The 16,928-nt window shown below is 63.9% G+C and overlaps 5 non-coding genes across 5 annotated transcripts; all 5 read right to left on the bottom strand.

Moving 5' to 3' along the window:
* Window positions 1-2,182: 2,182 nt before the first annotated feature.
* Window positions 2,183-2,301, bottom strand: LOC142873939 (5S ribosomal RNA). Its single transcript, XR_012921911.1, has one exon. It is a non-coding gene; the product is annotated as a 5S ribosomal RNA (ribosomal RNA).
* Window positions 2,302-5,848: 3,547 nt separating this feature from the next.
* Window positions 5,849-5,967, bottom strand: LOC142873938 (5S ribosomal RNA). The gene has a single exon (XR_012921910.1). It is a non-coding gene; the product is annotated as a 5S ribosomal RNA (ribosomal RNA).
* Window positions 5,968-9,501: 3,534 nt separating this feature from the next.
* Window positions 9,502-9,620, bottom strand: LOC142873937 (5S ribosomal RNA). Its single transcript, XR_012921909.1, has one exon. It is a non-coding gene; the product is annotated as a 5S ribosomal RNA (ribosomal RNA).
* Window positions 9,621-13,153: 3,533 nt separating this feature from the next.
* Window positions 13,154-13,272, bottom strand: LOC142873935 (5S ribosomal RNA). The gene has a single exon (XR_012921907.1). It is a non-coding gene; the product is annotated as a 5S ribosomal RNA (ribosomal RNA).
* A 3,537-nt stretch (window positions 13,273-16,809) lies between these two features.
* LOC142873934 (5S ribosomal RNA) lies at window positions 16,810-16,928 on the bottom strand. The gene has a single exon (XR_012921906.1). It is a non-coding gene; the product is annotated as a 5S ribosomal RNA (ribosomal RNA).

The raw sequence follows: 16,928 nt of genomic DNA, 5'->3' as shown, positions 1-16,928 counted from the left end.
TGAAGCTGGGACTTGGCCTGAAAGTGTCCCCTCGCATGGCCACCCCCTTCCCCTTCCTGCTCCTCTACTCCTGGTGCCCCTCCATCCAGGGGCCAGACCTTAAAGAGTCACCCGCAAGAGAATCCTGGTCCCAAAGGAGCCTTCTGGGGGACCCGTGCTGAGAGAGGTTGTGGGCATGGCCCGCTGGGGCTCTGCCCGACCCAGGGCTGAGAGATGCAACCTCCCAGCTCTGGGTCCCTGCAGGGGAAGCGTTGGCAAGCACAGGGCCAGTCCTCCAAAGGCCCAGGTGCAGGGAGCCCAGGCCAAGCAGCCTGTGGAAGAAGCCACCCCGGGAAGACGACTGCAGGCCACGGCCCTTCCCACCTCCTCCTCCTCCTCCTCCTGCTCCTCCACCCCCCCCCCGACCTCCCACCCCCCACCCCCGACATGGCGCAGGGCTCAGAGACACCTCAGACACTTGCTACCCAAAGTGCAAAGGGCATCAGTTGCTCCTCCAAACCCCCCCCCCCCTGCCCAGCAGACCGCGTTGTCCAGCCAGCCCCCGGGCCTCCCTGGGGTGCCCAGCACAAAAGTGCAGACAACCACCGGACCCTCAATCTCAGTTTTCGGATGTTTTTGCCACTCTAAGGACCCGCAGGCCAGCTGGGCCTTCTGGCAGGACAGAGAGCCCCGGAATCCGACGTGGAGAGCTGGGTGTACGTCCCCACGAGGAGGCGGTCCCCACCTCCGCGGCTCTCCCCTTGCGGGGGGGGGGGAAAGCAGCCACGGGGCCTCAGAGAAGACACCAGGCTGGGCGCCCGCCCCACAGTGGGGGCACGTCCCCCGCAGGCCACTTAGCGACGGCCGCCGGCCGGCGGACGGTTGGGTGGCGCGAGACGCTGCGGCCGCCCTGCTACCGGGTTCCTGGGAGGGCGTCCTGGAACCAGCGTCCACACCAAGCCCTTGGAAGGCCCAGGCGACGGAGGAGCCCCGTCAGGCAGGGGCCGAGGACGGTGACGGCCCGGGCGGGGAGGAGCGTGTCAGGCAGGGGCAGAGGACGGTGACAGGTGACAGGCCGGGCGGGAAGGAGTCAGTCAGGCAGGGGCCGAGGAGGAGACGGGCTGGGTAAGGGTTAGGGTTAGAGTCAGGGCACAAGTCACAATCGCAAAGACCTGGAAGCGACCCGAGTGCCCATCGACCCACGAGTGCGTAAATGAAATGTGGCGCGTGGACACCACGGAGTGCTATTCAGCTAGGAGGAGCAGCGGTGAGAGGGCACCTCTCGTGGTTCTCCTGGCCAGAGCTGGAACCCGTTCCAGTAAGCCAGGTAGCCCAAGAATGCACACACGAGCACCACGTGCTCGCGCTCACCAGCAAATGGGTACGAACCGACGGACACCCAAGTGGACACAGAGGAATCACCTTCATCGGGTGGGTGTCGGGCGGGTGGGGGGAGGGGATGGGCATACACCTCCATTAGGAATGGGGTGGGTGCGCACCGACTGGGGGATGGGCGCACTTGAGGCTCTGACCCGAGGGGGGAGGCAGGGAGAGGGCAACGTACCCGACCCTAACATTGGTACCCCCACAATACGCTGGAACGACATCAGAGGTAAATGAATAAGAACACAGGGGGGAGGGGGGCACGGGCAACACATGTCACCTTAATACTTGGACTCCCATCATCTGCTTGAAAAGAGAGAGAAAAGAAAATGCAATCATAGAGATAAGAGACACTTTTTAAAGATAATGAATCCGAAGAGAAAAGTAAAAGGAGGCCTGTGGAGCAGGTCTGGGTGTGACTCCGGATCCCCCAACATCAGGTGCCACCACCAAAGATTCCTACGTGTAGCCCATAGAACCCCAAAAGCAACGGGACGAGTTCTGGTCACATACTCCCTCCAAATGACATCCTGGCCTTCTTCTGGAACTCCCTCCCCTCTCAGACTCTCAAGGTTTCCTCCAGCGTGTCGGTTCCCACAGAGCAGACCTTTGGTCTGAGACCTGACAGTCCAGAAGCCACGCATGCTGCCGCGTGACGGCGGTGTCGCGGCTTGGGACAAGAGGAGGCCCCACGGTGCGGGCTGGGGCGCCAGGCACCGCGGCGGGCGCTGAGGGTGGGGGTGACCCCCACCCCGGGCCGCCGCCTCGCTCCCAGAGAGGGGACAGAACAGGAGGCAAAACAAAAAAAAAAAAAAGAAGAAGCCGACGGCACCCGGTATTCCCAGGCGGTCTCCCATCCAAGTACTAACCAGGCCCGACCCTGCTTAGCTTCCCAGACCAGACGAGGTCGGGCGCGTTCAGGGTGGTGTGGCCCTAGACGGCGGAGGGCGCCCCTGCCCCGCTCAAGAAGCCGAGCCTCTCTGCACTTCCCCGCCGCCTCCTCCCGCCCCAGGCCCCGCACCGGCGCTGACCCGCGCCGGGCCGGGCCTGTTGAGTTCACCGGCCGGGTCCGGCGGGCTCCGAGGGACGGGGGTGACAGGCGGGGCGGGGCGGGGCGGGCAGGGAGCGGTGGGCCGGGGTGGGGGGCTGTCTCTCTATACACACACAAACACACACACACACACACTCACACTCACTCACTCACACTCACACAAGATGCGCCTCCACGGCTGGGACTCGCCAAGGTGGAGACCTTCCAGCCCCCTTCCTCTCCTCGCCTGGCCTCCTTCCCCTACCCGCCCCCCACCCCCAGCTCGTGGCCGCCCCCGCCGCCGCCCGCCGCCGCCGATTGCGCACGCGCGGATCGCCCGCCCTTTGACCCCAGGCAGGGGCCGCCCTCCCCGACAACCCCTTTCAGCTGGGCCCCCCACCCTGTGGGTGGGCTGCCGCCTATTCCCCCGGGCCCGGGCTGGGGCACAGCGCATGGGGGAGGGGAGCGAGTGTATGGGGCGTCTCTCTCTCTCTCTAGGGATGTGTCCCATGGGTGGGGTGGCGTGGTTTGTGGGGCGCTGAAGAAATCAGTCCCCTCCATCTCCTACCTCTGGAAAACGCCCAAGCCCTTGGAGAACTGCCGGCAACGCGACCGGGGGGGGGGGGGGGGGGGGGCCGGGGCCGGGACCCTCCTCTGCGTCCTCCTGTGGCCCAGTCCAAGGGGCCTGGGCCTGGCCGGGGCTGCATTGGACCCCGACCACCCTGGCGTGTGGACTCGCTAAAAATCGGCGATTAGATATTGGATTCCAGCTTCATTGAGGTCATTTCACTAATGAGTGCACCGGAAAGAGTTTCCTAATCCATCTGTGAGGGTGGCAACTGAAAGAGAATTTGAAAGCTGACAGAATAGGCGAGGAAAGGCATAGGAGATTTCCACACCCAGTAAGGAAGCCTTTCCCGAAATGGAAGAAAGAAACGAGCAAACAGAAACACCGGTAGCCCGCCAGGATCAGAGTCTGCCCCCGAGAGAAAGTACCCTGACCAGGTTCACCCGTGGGTGGGTGGCGAGCTAGCGGCATTCAGAAGAGCGAGGCCCGCAGTCTGTGCAGAAGACACCTGCACTCGGGTGTGTGTGGCGGCACGATTCACAAGCAGCTCCAGATGTTAAGCCAAGGAGAAGCCAGGGAGTTCCCAACGCCCCAGGTGTCCTCAGCCCACGACTGGCTGCTGGGGGAATGCGAAGCCCGGCTCCTTGTCTCAGAGCGGGACAACCAGGAGGTGTGACGTACACCCCGGGGTTCCCAGGAGGATCAGGCTGAAGCTGGGACTTGGCCTGAAAGTGTCCCCTCGCATGGCCACCCCCTTCCCCTTCCTGCTCCTCTACTCCTGGTGCCCCTCCATCCAGGGGCCAGACCTTAAAGAGTCACCCGCAAGAGAATCCTGGTCCCAAAGGAGCCTTCTGGGGGACCCGTGCTGAGAGAGGTTGTGGGCATGGCCCGCTGGGGCTCTGCCCGACCCAGGGCTGAGAGATGCAACCTCCCAGCTCTGGGTCCCTGCAGGGGAAGCGTTGGCAAGCACAGGGCCAGTCCTCCAAAGGCCCAGGTGCAGGGAGCCCAGGCCAAGCAGCCTGTGGAAGAAGCCACCCCGGGAAGACGACTGCAGGCCACGGCCCTTCCCACCTCCTCCTCCTCCTCCTCCTGCTCCTCCACCCCCCCGACCTCCCACCCCCCACCCCCGACATGGCGCAGGGCTCAGAGACACCTCAGACACTTGCTACCCAAAGTGCAAAGGGCATCAGTTGCTCCTCCAAACCCCCCCCCCCCTGCCCAGCAGACCGCGTTGTCCAGCCAGCCCCCGGGCCTCCCTGGGGTGCCCAGCACAAAAGTGCAGACAACCACCGGACCCTCAATCTCAGTTTTCGGATGTTTTTGCCACTCTAAGGACCCGCAGGCCAGCTGGGCCTTCTGGCAGGACAGAGAGCCCCGGAATCCGACGTGGAGAGCTGGGTGTACGTCCCCACGAGGAGGCGGTCCCCACCTCCGCGGCTCTCCCCTTGCGGGGGGGGGGGGAAAGCAGCCACGGGGCCTCAGAGAAGACACCAGGCTGGGCGCCCGCCCCACAGTGGGGGCACGTCCCCCGCAGGCCACTTAGCGACGGCCGCCGGCCGGCGGACGGTTGGGTGGCGCGAGACGCTGCGGCCGCCCTGCTACCGGGTTCCTGGGAGGGCGTCCTGGAACCAGCGTCCACACCAAGCCCTTGGAAGGCCCAGGCGACGGAGGAGCCCCGTCAGGCAGGGGCCGAGGACGGTGACGGCCCGGGCGGGGAGGAGCGTGTCAGGCAGGGGCAGAGGACGGTGACAGGTGACAGGCCGGGCGGGAAGGAGTCAGTCAGGCAGGGGCCGAGGAGGAGACGGGCTGGGTAAGGGTTAGGGTTAGAGTCAGGGCACAAGTCACAATCGCAAAGACCTGGAAGCGACCCGAGGTGCCAAGACCCACGAGTGCGTAAATGAAATGTGGGCGCGTGGACACCACGGAGTGCTATTCAGCTAGGAGGAGCAGCGGTGAGAGGGCACCTCTCGTGGTTCTCCTGGCCAGAGCTGGAACCCGTTCCAGTAAGCCAGGTAGCCCAAGAATGCACACACGAGCACCACGTGCTCGCGCTCACCAGCAAATGGGTACGAACCGACGGACACCCAAGTGGACACAGAGGAATCACCTTCATCGGGTGGGTGTCGGGCGGGTGGGGGGAGGGGATGGGCATACACCTCCATTAGGAATGGGGTGGGTGCGCACCGACTGGGGGATGGGCGCACTTGAGGCTCTGACCCGAGGGGGGAGGCAGGGAGAGGGCAACGTACCCGACCCTAACATTGGTACCCCCACAATACGCTGGAACGACATCAGAGGTAAATGAATAAGAACACAGGGGGGAGGGGGGCACGGGCAACACATGTCACCTTAATACTTGGACTCCCATCATCTGCTTGAAAAGAGAGAGAAAAGAAAATGCAATCATAGAGATAAGAGACACTTTTTAAAGATAATGAATCCGAAGAGAAAAGTAAAAGGAGGCCTGTGGAGCAGGTCTGGGTGTGACTCCGGATCCCCCAACATCAGGTGCCACCACCAAAGATTCCTACGTGTAGCCCATAGAACCCCAAAAGCAACGGGACGAGTTCTGGTCACATACTCCCTCCAAATGACATCCTGGCCTTCTTCTGGAACTCCCTCCCCTCTCAGACTCTCAAGGTTTCCTCCAGCGTGTCGGTTCCCACAGAGCAGACCTTTGGTCTGAGACCTGACAGTCCAGAAGCCACGCATGCTGCCGCGTGACGGCGGTGTCGCGGCTTGGGACAAGAGGAGGCCCCACGGTGCGGGCTGGGGCGCCAGGCACCGCGGCGGGCGCTGAGGGTGGGGGTGACCCCCACCCCGGGCCGCCGCCTCGCTCCCAGAGAGGGGACAGAACAGGAGGCAAAACAAAAAAAAAAAAAAGAAGAAGCCGACGGCACCCGGTATTCCCAGGCGGTCTCCCATCCAAGTACTAACCAGGCCCGACCCTGCTTAGCTTCCCAGACCAGACGAGGTCGGGCGCGTTCAGGGTGGTGTGGCCCTAGACGGCGGAGGGCGCCCCTGCCCCGCTCAAGAAGCCGAGCCTCTCTGCACTTCCCCGCCGCCTCCTCCCGCCCCAGGCCCCGCACCGGCGCTGACCCGCGCCGGGCCGGGCCTGTTGAGTTCACCGGCCGGGTCCGGCGGGCTCCGAGGGACGGGGGTGACAGGCGGGGCGGGGCGGGGCGGGCAGGGAGCGGTGGGCCGGGGTGGGGGGCTGTCTCTCTATACACACACAAACACACACACACACACACTCACACTCACTCACTCACACTCACACAAGATGCGCCTCCACGGCTGGACTCGCCAAGGTGGAGACCTTCCAGCCCCCTTCCTCTCCTCGCCTGGCCTCCTTCCCCTACCCGCCCCCCACCCCCAGCTCGTGGCCGCCCCCGCCGCCGCCCGCCGCCGCCGATTGCGCACGCGCGGATCGCCCGCCCTTTGACCCCAGGCAGGGGCCGCCCTCCCCGACAACCCCTTTCAGCTGGGCCCCCCACCCTGTGGGTGGGCTGCCGCCTATTCCCCCGGGCCCGGGCTGGGGCACAGCGCATGGGGGAGGGGAGCGAGTGTATGGGGCGTCTCTCTCTCTCTCTAGGGATGTGTCCCATGGGTGGGGTGGCGTGGTTTGTGGGGCGCTGAAGAAATCAGTCCCCTCCATCTCCTACCTCTGGAAAACGCCCAAGCCCTTGGAGAACTGCCGGCAACGCGACCGGGGGGGGGGGGGGGGGGGCCGGGACCCTCCTCTGCGTCCTCCTGTGGCCCAGTCCAAGGGGCCTGGGCCTGGCCGGGGCTGCATTGGACCCCGACCACCCTGGCGTGTGGACTCGCTAAAAATCGGCGATTAGATATTGGATTCCAGCTTCATTGAGGTCATTTCACTAATGAGTGCACCGGAAAGAGTTTCCTAATCCATCTGTGAGGGTGGCAACTGAAAGAGAATTTGAAAGCTGACAGAATAGGCGAGGAAAGGCATAGGAGATTTCCACACCCAGTAAGGAAGCCTTTCTCGAAATGGAAGAAAGAAACGAGCAAACAGAAACACCGGTAGCCCGCCAGGATCAGAGTCTGCCCCCGAGAGAAAGTACCCTGACCAGGTTCACCCGTGGGTGGGTGGCGAGCTAGCGGCATTCAGAAGAGCGAGGCCCGCAGTCTGTGCAGAAGACACCTGCACTCGGGTGTGTGTGGCGGCACGATTCACAAGCAGCTCCAGATGTTAAGCCAAGGAGAAGCCAGGGAGTTCCCAACGCCCCAGGTGTCCTCAGCCCACGACTGGCTGCTGGGGGAATGCGAAGCCCGGCTCCTTGTCTCAGAGCGGGACAACCAGGAGGTGTGACGTACACCCCGGGGTTCCCAGGAGGATCAGGCTGAAGCTGGGACTTGGCCTGAAAGTGTCCCCTCGCATGGCCACCCCCTTCCCCTTCCTGCTCCTCTACTCCTGGTGCCCCTCCATCCAGGGGCCAGACCTTAAAGAGTCACCCGCAAGAGAATCCTGGTCCCAAAGGAGCCTTCTGGGGGACCCGTGCTGAGAGAGGTTGTGGGCATGGCCCGCTGGGGCTCTGCCCGACCCAGGGCTGAGAGATGCAACCTCCCAGCTCTGGGTCCCTGCAGGGGAAGCGTTGGCAAGCACAGGGCCAGTCCTCCAAAGGCCCAGGTGCAGGGAGCCCAGGCCAAGCAGCCTGTGGAAGAAGCCACCCCGGGAAGACGACTGCAGGCCACGGCCCTTCCCACCTCCTCCTCCTCCTCCTCCTGCTCCTCCACCCCCCCCCCGACCTCCCACCCCCCACCCCCGACATGGCGCAGGGCTCAGAGACACCTCAGACACTTGCTACCCAAAGTGCAAAGGGCATCAGTTGCTCCTCCAAACCCCCCCCCCCCTGCCCAGCAGACCGCGTTGTCCAGCCAGCCCCCGGGCCTCCCTGGGGTGCCCAGCACAAAAGTGCAGACAACCACCGGACCCTCAATCTCAGTTTTCGGATGTTTTTGCCACTCTAAGGACCCGCAGGCCAGCTGGGCCTTCTGGCAGGACAGAGAGCCCCGGAATCCGACGTGGAGAGCTGGGTGTACGTCCCCACGAGGAGGCGGTCCCCACCTCCGCGGCTCTCCCCTTGCGGGGGGGGGGGGAAAGCAGCCACGGGGCCTCAGAGAAGACACCAGGCTGGGCGCCCGCCCCACAGTGGGGGCACGTCCCCCGCAGGCCACTTAGCGACGGCCGCCGGCCGGCGGACGGTTGGGTGGCGCGAGACGCTGCGGCCGCCCTGCTACCGGGTTCCTGGGAGGGCGTCCTGGAACCAGCGTCCACACCAAGCCCTTGGAAGGCCCAGGCGACGGAGGAGCCCCGTCAGGCAGGGGCCGAGGACGGTGACGGCCCGGGCGGGGAGGAGCGTGTCAGGCAGGGGCAGAGGACGGTGACAGGCCGGGCGGGAAGGAGTCAGTCAGGCAGGGGCCGAGGAGGAGACGGGCTGGGTAAGGGTTAGGGTTAGAGTCAGGGCACAAGTCACAATCGCAAAGACCTGGAAGCGACCCGAGTGCCCATCGACCCACGAGTGCGTAAATGAAATGTGGCGCGTGGACACCACGGAGTGCTATTCAGCTAGGAGGAGCAGCGGTGAGAGGGCACCTCTCGTGGTTCTCCTGGCCAGAGCTGGAACCCGTTCCAGTAAGCCAGGTAGCCCAAGAATGGACACACGAGCACCACGTGCTCGCGCTCACCAGCAAATGGGTACGAACCGATGGACACCTAAGTGGACACAGAGGAATCACCTTCATCGGGTGGGTGTCGGGCGGGTGGGGGGAGGGGATGGGCATACACCTCCATTAGGAATGGGGTGGGTGCGCACCGACTGGGGGATGGGCGCACTTGAGGCTCTGACCCGAGGGGGGAGGCAGGGAGAGGGCAACGTACCCGACCCTAACATTGGTACCCCCACAATACGCTGGAACGACATCAGAGGTAAATGAATAAGAACACAGGGGGGAGGGGGGCACGGGCAACACATGTCACCTTAATACTTGGACTCCCATCATCTGCTTGAAAAGAGAGAGAAAAGAAAATGCAATCATAGAGATAAGAGACACTTTTTAAAGATAATGAATCCGAAGAGAAAAGTAAAAGGAGGCCTGTGGAGCAGGTCTGGGTGTGACTCCGGATCCCCCAACATCAGGTGCCACCACCAAAGATTCCTACGTGTAGCCCATAGAACCCCAAAAGCAACGGGACGAGTTCTGGTCACATACTCCCTCCAAATGACATCCTGGCCTTCTTCTGGAACTCCCTCCCCTCTCAGACTCTCAAGGTTTCCTCCAGCGTGTCGGTTCCCACAGAGCAGACCTTTGGTCTGAGACCTGACAGTCCAGAAGCCACGCATGCTGCCGCGTGACGGCGGTGTCGCGGCTTGGGACAAGAGGAGGCCCCACGGTGCGGGCTGGGGCGCCAGGCACCGCGGCGGGCGCTGAGGGTGGGGGTGACCCCCACCCCGGGCCGCCGCCTCGCTCCCAGAGAGGGGACAGAACAGGAGGCAAAACAAAAAAAAAAAAAAGAAGAAGCCGACGGCACCCGGTATTCCCAGGCGGTCTCCCATCCAAGTACTAACCAGGCCCGACCCTGCTTAGCTTCCCAGACCAGACGAGGTCGGGCGCGTTCAGGGTGGTGTGGCCCTAGACGGCGGAGGGCGCCCCTGCCCCGCTCAAGAAGCCGAGCCTCTCTGCACTTCCCCGCCGCCTCCTCCCGCCCCAGGCCCCGCACCGGCGCTGACCCGCGCCGGGCCGGGCCTGTTGAGTTCACCGGCCGGGTCCGGCGGGCTCCGAGGGACGGGGGTGACAGGCGGGGCGGGGCGGGGCGGGCAGGGAGCGGTGGGCCGGGGTGGGGGGCTGTCTCTCTATACACACACAAACACACACACACACACACTCACACTCACTCACTCACACTCACACAAGATGCGCCTCCACGGCTGGACTCGCCAAGGTGGAGACCTTCCAGCCCCCTTCCTCTCCTCGCCTGGCCTCCTTCCCCTACCCGCCCCCCACCCCCAGCTCGTGGCCGCCCCCGCAAACGCCCGCCGCCGCCGATTGCGCACGCGCGGATCGCCCGCCCTTTGACCCCAGGCAGGGGCCGCCCTCCCCGACAACCCCTTTCAGCTGGGCCCCCCACCCTGTGGGTGGGCTGCCGCCTATTCCCCCGGGCCCGGGCTGGGGCACAGCGCATGGGGGAGGGGAGCGAGTGTATGGGGCGTCTCTCTCTCTCTCTAGGGATGTGTCCCATGGGTGGGGTGGCGTGGTTTGTGGGGCGCTGAAGAAATCAGTCCCCTCCATCTCCTACCTCTGGAAAACGCCCAAGCCCTTGGAGAACTGCCGGCAACGCGACGGGGGGGGGGGGGGGGGCCGGGACCCTCCTCTGCGTCCTCCTGTGGCCCAGTCCAAGGGGCCTGGGCCTGGCCGGGGCTGCATTGGACCCCGACCACCCTGGCGTGTGGACTCGCTAAAAATCGGCGATTAGATATTGGATTCCAGCTTCATTGAGGTCATTTCACTAATGAGTGCACCGGAAAGAGTTTCCTAATCCATCTGTGAGGGTGGCAACTGAAAGAGAATTTGAAAGCTGACAGAATAGGCGAGGAAAGGCATAGGAGATTTCCACACCCAGTAAGGAAGCCTTTCCCGAAATGGAAGAAAGAAACGAGCAAACAGAAACACCGGTAGCCCGCCAGGATCAGAGTCTGCCCCCGAGAGAAAGTACCCTGACCAGGTTCACCCGTGGGTGGGTGGCGAGCTAGCGGCATTCAGAAGAGCGAGGCCCGCAGTCTGTGCAGAAGACACCTGCACTCGGGTGTGTGTGGCGGCACGATTCACAAGCAGCTCCAGATGTTAAGCCAAGGAGAAGCCAGGGAGTTCCCAACGCCCCAGGTGTCCTCAGCCCACGACTGGCTGCTGGGGGAATGCGAAGCCCGGCTCCTTGTCTCAGAGCGGGACAACCAGGAGGTGTGACGTACACCCCGGGGTTCCCAGGAGGATCAGGCTGAAGCTGGGACTTGGCCTGAAAGTGTCCCCTCGCATGGCCACCCCCTTCCCCTTCCTGCTCCTCTACTCCTGGTGCCCCTCCATCCAGGGGCCAGACCTTAAAGAGTCACCCGCAAGAGAATCCTGGTCCCAAAGGAGCCTTCTGGGGGACCCGTGCTGAGAGAGGTTGTGGGCATGGCCCGCTGGGGCTCTGCCCGACCCAGGGCTGAGAGATGCAACCTCCCAGCTCTGGGTCCCTGCAGGGGAAGCGTTGGCAAGCACAGGGCCAGTCCTCCAAAGGCCCAGGTGCAGGGAGCCCAGGCCAAGCAGCCTGTGGAAGAAGCCACCCCGGGAAGACGACTGCAGGCCACGGCCCTTCCCACCTCCTCCTCCTCCTCCTCCTGCTCCTCCACCCCCCCCGACCTCCCACCCCCCACCCCCGACATGGCGCAGGGCTCAGAGACACCTCAGACACTTGCTACCCAAAGTGCAAAGGGCATCAGTTGCTCCTCCAAACCCCCCCCCCTGCCCAGCAGACCGCGTTGTCCAGCCAGCCCCCGGGCCTCCCTGGGGTGCCCAGCACAAAAGTGCAGACAACCACCGGACCCTCAATCTCAGTTTTCGGATGTTTTTGCCACTCTAAGGACCCGCAGGCCAGCTGGGCCTTCTGGCAGGACAGAGAGCCCCGGAATCCGACGTGGAGAGCTGGGTGTACGTCCCCACGAGGAGGCGGTCCCCACCTCCGCGGCTCTCCCCTTGCGGGGGGGGGGGAAAGCAGCCACGGGGCCTCAGAGAAGACACCAGGCTGGGCGCCCGCCCCACAGTGGGGGCACGTCCCCCGCAGGCCACTTAGCGACGGCCGCCGGCCGGCGGACGGTTGGGTGGCGCGAGACGCTGCGGCCGCCCTGCTACCGGGTTCCTGGGAGGGCGTCCTGGAACCAGCGTCCACACCAAGCCCTTGGAAGGCCCAGGCGACGGAGGAGCCCCGTCAGGCAGGGGCCGAGGACGGTGACGGCCCGGGCGGGGAGGAGCGTGTCAGGCAGGGGCAGAGGACGGTGACAGGTGACAGGCCGGGCGGGAAGGAGTCAGTCAGGCAGGGGCCGAGGAGGAGACGGGCTGGGTAAGGGTTAGGGTTAGAGTCAGGGCACAAGTCACAATCGCAAAGACCTGGAAGCGACCCGAGTGCCCATCGACCCACGAGTGCGTAAATGAAATGTGGCGCGTGGACACCACGGAGTGCTATTCAGCTAGGAGGAGCAGCGGTGAGAGGGCACCTCTCGTGGTTCTCCTGGCCAGAGCTGGAACCCGTTCCAGTAAGCCAGGTAGCCCAAGAATGGACACACGAGCACCACGTGCTCGCGCTCACCAGCAAATGGGTACGAACCGACGGACACCCAAGTGGACACAGAGGAATCACCTTCATCGGGTGGGTGTCGGGCGGGTGGGGGGAGGGGATGGGCATACACCTCCATTAGGAATGGGGTGGGTGCGCACCGACTGGGGGATGGGCGCACTTGAGGCTCTGACCCGAGGGGGGAGGCAGGGAGAGGGCAACGTACCCGACCCTAACATTGGTACCCCCACAATACGCTGGAACGACATCAGAGGTAAATGAATAAGAACACAGGGGGGAGGGGGGCACGGGCAACACATGTCACCTTAATACTTGGACTCCCATCATCTGCTTGAAAAGAGAGAGAAAAGAAAATGCAATCATAGAGATAAGAGACACTTTTTAAAAATAATGAATCCGAAGAGAAAAGTAAAAGGAGGCCTGTGGAGCAGGTCTGGGTGTGACTCCGGATCCCCCAACATCAGGTGCCACCACCAAAGATTCCTACGTGTAGCCCATAGAACCCCAAAAGCAACGGGACGAGTTCTGGTCACATACTCCCTCCAAATGACATCCTGGCCTTCTTCTGGAACTCCCTCCCCTCTCAGACTCTCAAGGTTTCCTCCAGCGTGTCGGTTCCCACAGAGCAGACCTTTGGTCTGAGACCTGACAGTCCAGAAGCCACGCATGCTGCCGCGTGACGGCGGTGTCGCGGCTTGGGACAAGAGGAGGCCCCACGGTGCGGGCTGGGGCGCCAGGCACCGCGGCGGGCGCTGAGGGTGGGGGTGACCCCCACCCCGGGCCGCCGCCTCGCTCCCAGAGAGGGGACAGAACAGGAGGCAAAACAAAAAAAAAAAAAAGAAGAAGCCGACGGCACCCGGTATTCCCAGGCGGTCTCCCATCCAAGTACTAACCAGGCCCGACCCTGCTTAGCTTCCCAGACCAGACGAGGTCGGGCGCGTTCAGGGTGGTGTGGCCCTAGACGGCGGAGGGCGCCCCTGCCCCGCTCAAGAAGCCGAGCCTCTCTGCACTTCCCCGCCGCCTCCTCCCGCCCCAGGCCCCGCACCGGCGCTGACCCGCGCCGGGCCGGGCCTGTTGAGTTCACCGGCCGGGTCCGGCGGGCTCCGAGGGACGGGGGTGACAGGCGGGGCGGGGCGGGGCGGGCAGGGAGCGGTGGGCCGGGGTGGGGGGCTGTCTCTCTATACACACACAAACACACACACACACACACTCACACTCACTCACTCACACTCACACAAGATGCGCCTCCACGGCTGGACTCGCCAAGGTGGAGACCTTCCAGCCCCCTTCCTCTCCTCGCCTGGCCTCCTTCCCCTACCCGCCCCCCACCCCCAGCTCGTGGCCGCCCCCGCCGCCGCCCGCCGCCGCCGATTGCGCACGCGCGGATCGCCCGCCCTTTGACCCCAGGCAGGGGCCGCCCTCCCCGACAACCCCTTTCAGCTGGGCCCCCCACCCTGTGGGTGGGCTGCCGCCTATTCCCCCGGGCCCGGGCTGGGGCACAGCGCATGGGGGAGGGGAGCGAGTGTATGGGGCGTCTCTCTCTCTCTCTAGGGATGTGTCCCATGGGTGGGGTGGCGTGGTTTGTGGGGCGCTGAAGAAATCAGTCCCCTCCATCTCCTACCTCTGGAAAACGCCCAAGCCCTTGGAGAACTGCCGGCAACGCGACCGGGGGGGGGGGGGGGGGGGGGCCGGGACCCTCCTCTGCGTCCTCCTGTGGCCCAGTCCAAGGGGCCTGGGCCTGGCCGGGGCTGCATTGGACCCCGACCACCCTGGCGTGTGGACTCGCTAAAAATCGGCGATTAGATATTGGATTCCAGCTTCATTGAGGTCATTTCACTAATGAGTGCACCGGAAAGAGTTTCCTAATCCATCTGTGAGGGTGGCAACTGAAAGAGAATTTGAAAGCTGACAGAATAGGCGAGGAAAGGCATAGGAGATTTCCACACCCAGTAAGGAAGCCTTTCTCGAAATGGAAGAAAGAAACGAGCAAACAGAAACACCGGTAGCCCGCCAGGATCAGAGTCTGCCCCCGAGAGAAAGTACCCTGACCAGGTTCACCCGTGGGTGGGTGGCGAGCTAGCGGCATTCAGAAGAGCGAGGCCCGCAGTCTGTGCAGAAGACACCTGCACTCGGGTGTGTGTGGCGGCACGATTCACAAGCAGCTCCAGATGTTAAGCCAAGGAGAAGCCAGGGAGTTCCCAACGCCCCAGGTGTCCTCAGCCCACGACTGGCTGCTGGGGGAATGCGAAGCCCGGCTCCTTGTCTCAGAGCGGGACAACCAGGAGGTGTGACGTACACCCCGGGGTTCCCAGGAGGATCAGGCTGAAGCTGGGACTTGGCCTGAAAGTGTCCCCTCGCATGGCCACCCCCTTCCCCTTCCTGCTCCTCTACTCCTGGTGCCCCTCCATCCAGGGGCCAGACCTTAAAGAGTCACCCGCAAGAGAATCCTGGTCCCAAAGGAGCCTTCTGGGGGACCCGTGCTGAGAGAGGTTGTGGGCATGGCCCGCTGGGGCTCTGCCCGACCCAGGGCTGAGAGATGCAACCTCCCAGCTCTGGGTCCCTGCAGGGGAAGCGTTGGCAAGCACAGGGCCAGTCCTCCAAAGGCCCAGGTGCAGGGAGCCCAGGCCAAGCAGCCTGTGGAAGAAGCCACCCCGGGAAGACGACTGCAGGCCACGGCCCTTCCCACCTCCTCCTCCTCCTCCTCCTGCTCCTCCACCCCCCCCCCGACCTCCCACCCCCCACCCCCGACATGGCGCAGGGCTCAGAGACACCTCAGACACTTGCTACCCAAAGTGCAAAGGGCATCAGTTGCTCCTCCAAACCCCCCCCCCCCTGCCCAGCAGACCGCGTTGTCCAGCCAGCCCCCGGGCCTCCCTGGGGTGCCCAGCACAAAAGTGCAGACAACCACCGGACCCTCAATCTCAGTTTTCGGATGTTTTTGCCACTCTAAGGACCCGCAGGCCAGCTGGGCCTTCTGGCAGGACAGAGAGCCCCGGAATCCGACGTGGAGAGCTGGGTGTACGTCCCCACGAGGAGGCGGTCCCCACCTCCGCGGCTCTCCCCTTGCGGGGGGGGGGGGGAAAGCAGCCACGGGGCCTCAGAGAAGACACCAGGCTGGGCGCCCGCCCCACAGTGGGGGCACGTCCCCCGCAGGCCACTTAGCGACGGCCGCCGGCCGGCGGACGGTTGGGTGGCGCGAGACGCTGCGGCCGCCCTGCTACCGGGTTCCTGGGAGGGCGTCCTGGAACCAGCGTCCACACCAAGCCCTTGGAAGGCCCAGGCGACGGAGGAGCCCCGTCAGGCAGGGGCCGAGGACGGTGACGGCCCGGGCGGGGAGGAGCGTGTCAGGCAGGGGCAGAGGACGGTGACAGGCCGGGCGGGAAGGAGTCAGTCAGGCAGGGGCCGAGGAGGAGACGGGCTGGGTAAGGGTTAGGGTTAGAGTCAGGGCACAAGTCACAATCGCAAAGACCTGGAAGCGACCCGAGTGCCCATCGACCCACGAGTGCGTAAATGAAATGTGGCGCGTGGACACCACGGAGTGCTATTCAGCTAGGAGGAGCAGCGGTGAGAGGGCACCTCTCGTGGTTCTCCTGGCCAGAGCTGGAACCCGTTCCAGTAAGCCAGGTAGCCCAAGAATGGACACACGAGCACCACGTGCTCGCGCTCACCAGCAAATGGGTACGAACCGATGGACACCTAAGTGGACACAGAGGAATCACCTTCATCGGGTGGGTGTCGGGCGGGTGGGGGGAGGGGATGGGCATACACCTCCATTAGGAATGGGGTGGGTGCGCACCGACTGGGGGATGGGCGCACTTGAGGCTCTGACCCGAGGGGGGAGGCAGGGAGAGGGCAACGTACCCGACCCTAACATTGGTACCCCCACAATACGCTGGAACGACATCAGAGGTAAATGAATAAGAACACAGGGGGGAGGGGGGCACGGGCAAGACATGTCACCTTAATACTTGGACTCCCATCATCTGCTTGAAAAGAGAGAGAAAAGAAAATGCAATCATAGAGATAAGAGACACTTTTTAAAGATAATGAATCCGAAGAGAAAAGTAAAAGGAGGCCTGTGGAGCAGGTCTGGGTGTGACTCCGGATCCCCCAACATCAGGTGCCACCACCAAAGATTCCTACGTGTAGCCCATAGAACCCCAAAAGCAACGGGACGAGTTCTGGTCACATACTCCCTCCAAATGACATCCTGGCCTTCTTCTGGAACTCCCTCCCCTCTCAGACTCTCAAGGTTTCCTCCAGCGTGTCGGTTCCCACAGAGCAGACCTTTGGTCTGAGACCTGACAGTCCAGAAGCCACGCATGCTGCCGCGTGACGGCGGTGTCGCGGCTTGGGACAAGAGGAGGCCCCACGGTGCGGGCTGGGGCGCCAGGCACCGCGGCGGGCGCTGAGGGTGGGGGTGACCCCCACCCCGGGCCGCCGCCTCGCTCCCAGAGAGGGGACAGAACAGGAGGCAAAACAAAAAAAAAAAAAAGAAGAAGCCGACGGCACCCGGTATTCCCAGGCGGTCTCCCATCCAAGTACTAACCAGGCCCGACCCTGCTTAGCTTCCCAGACCAGACGAGGTCGGGCGCGTTCAGGGTGGTGTGGCCCTAGAC

Source organism: Microcebus murinus, chromosome 11 (assembly GCF_040939455.1).
Source record: "Microcebus murinus isolate Inina chromosome 11, M.murinus_Inina_mat1.0, whole genome shotgun sequence".
Lineage (NCBI taxonomy): Eukaryota > Metazoa > Chordata > Mammalia > Primates > Cheirogaleidae > Microcebus > Microcebus murinus.
Note: the sequence above shows the minus strand (reverse complement) of the source record. Positions and strands in the feature narration are given on the sequence as shown.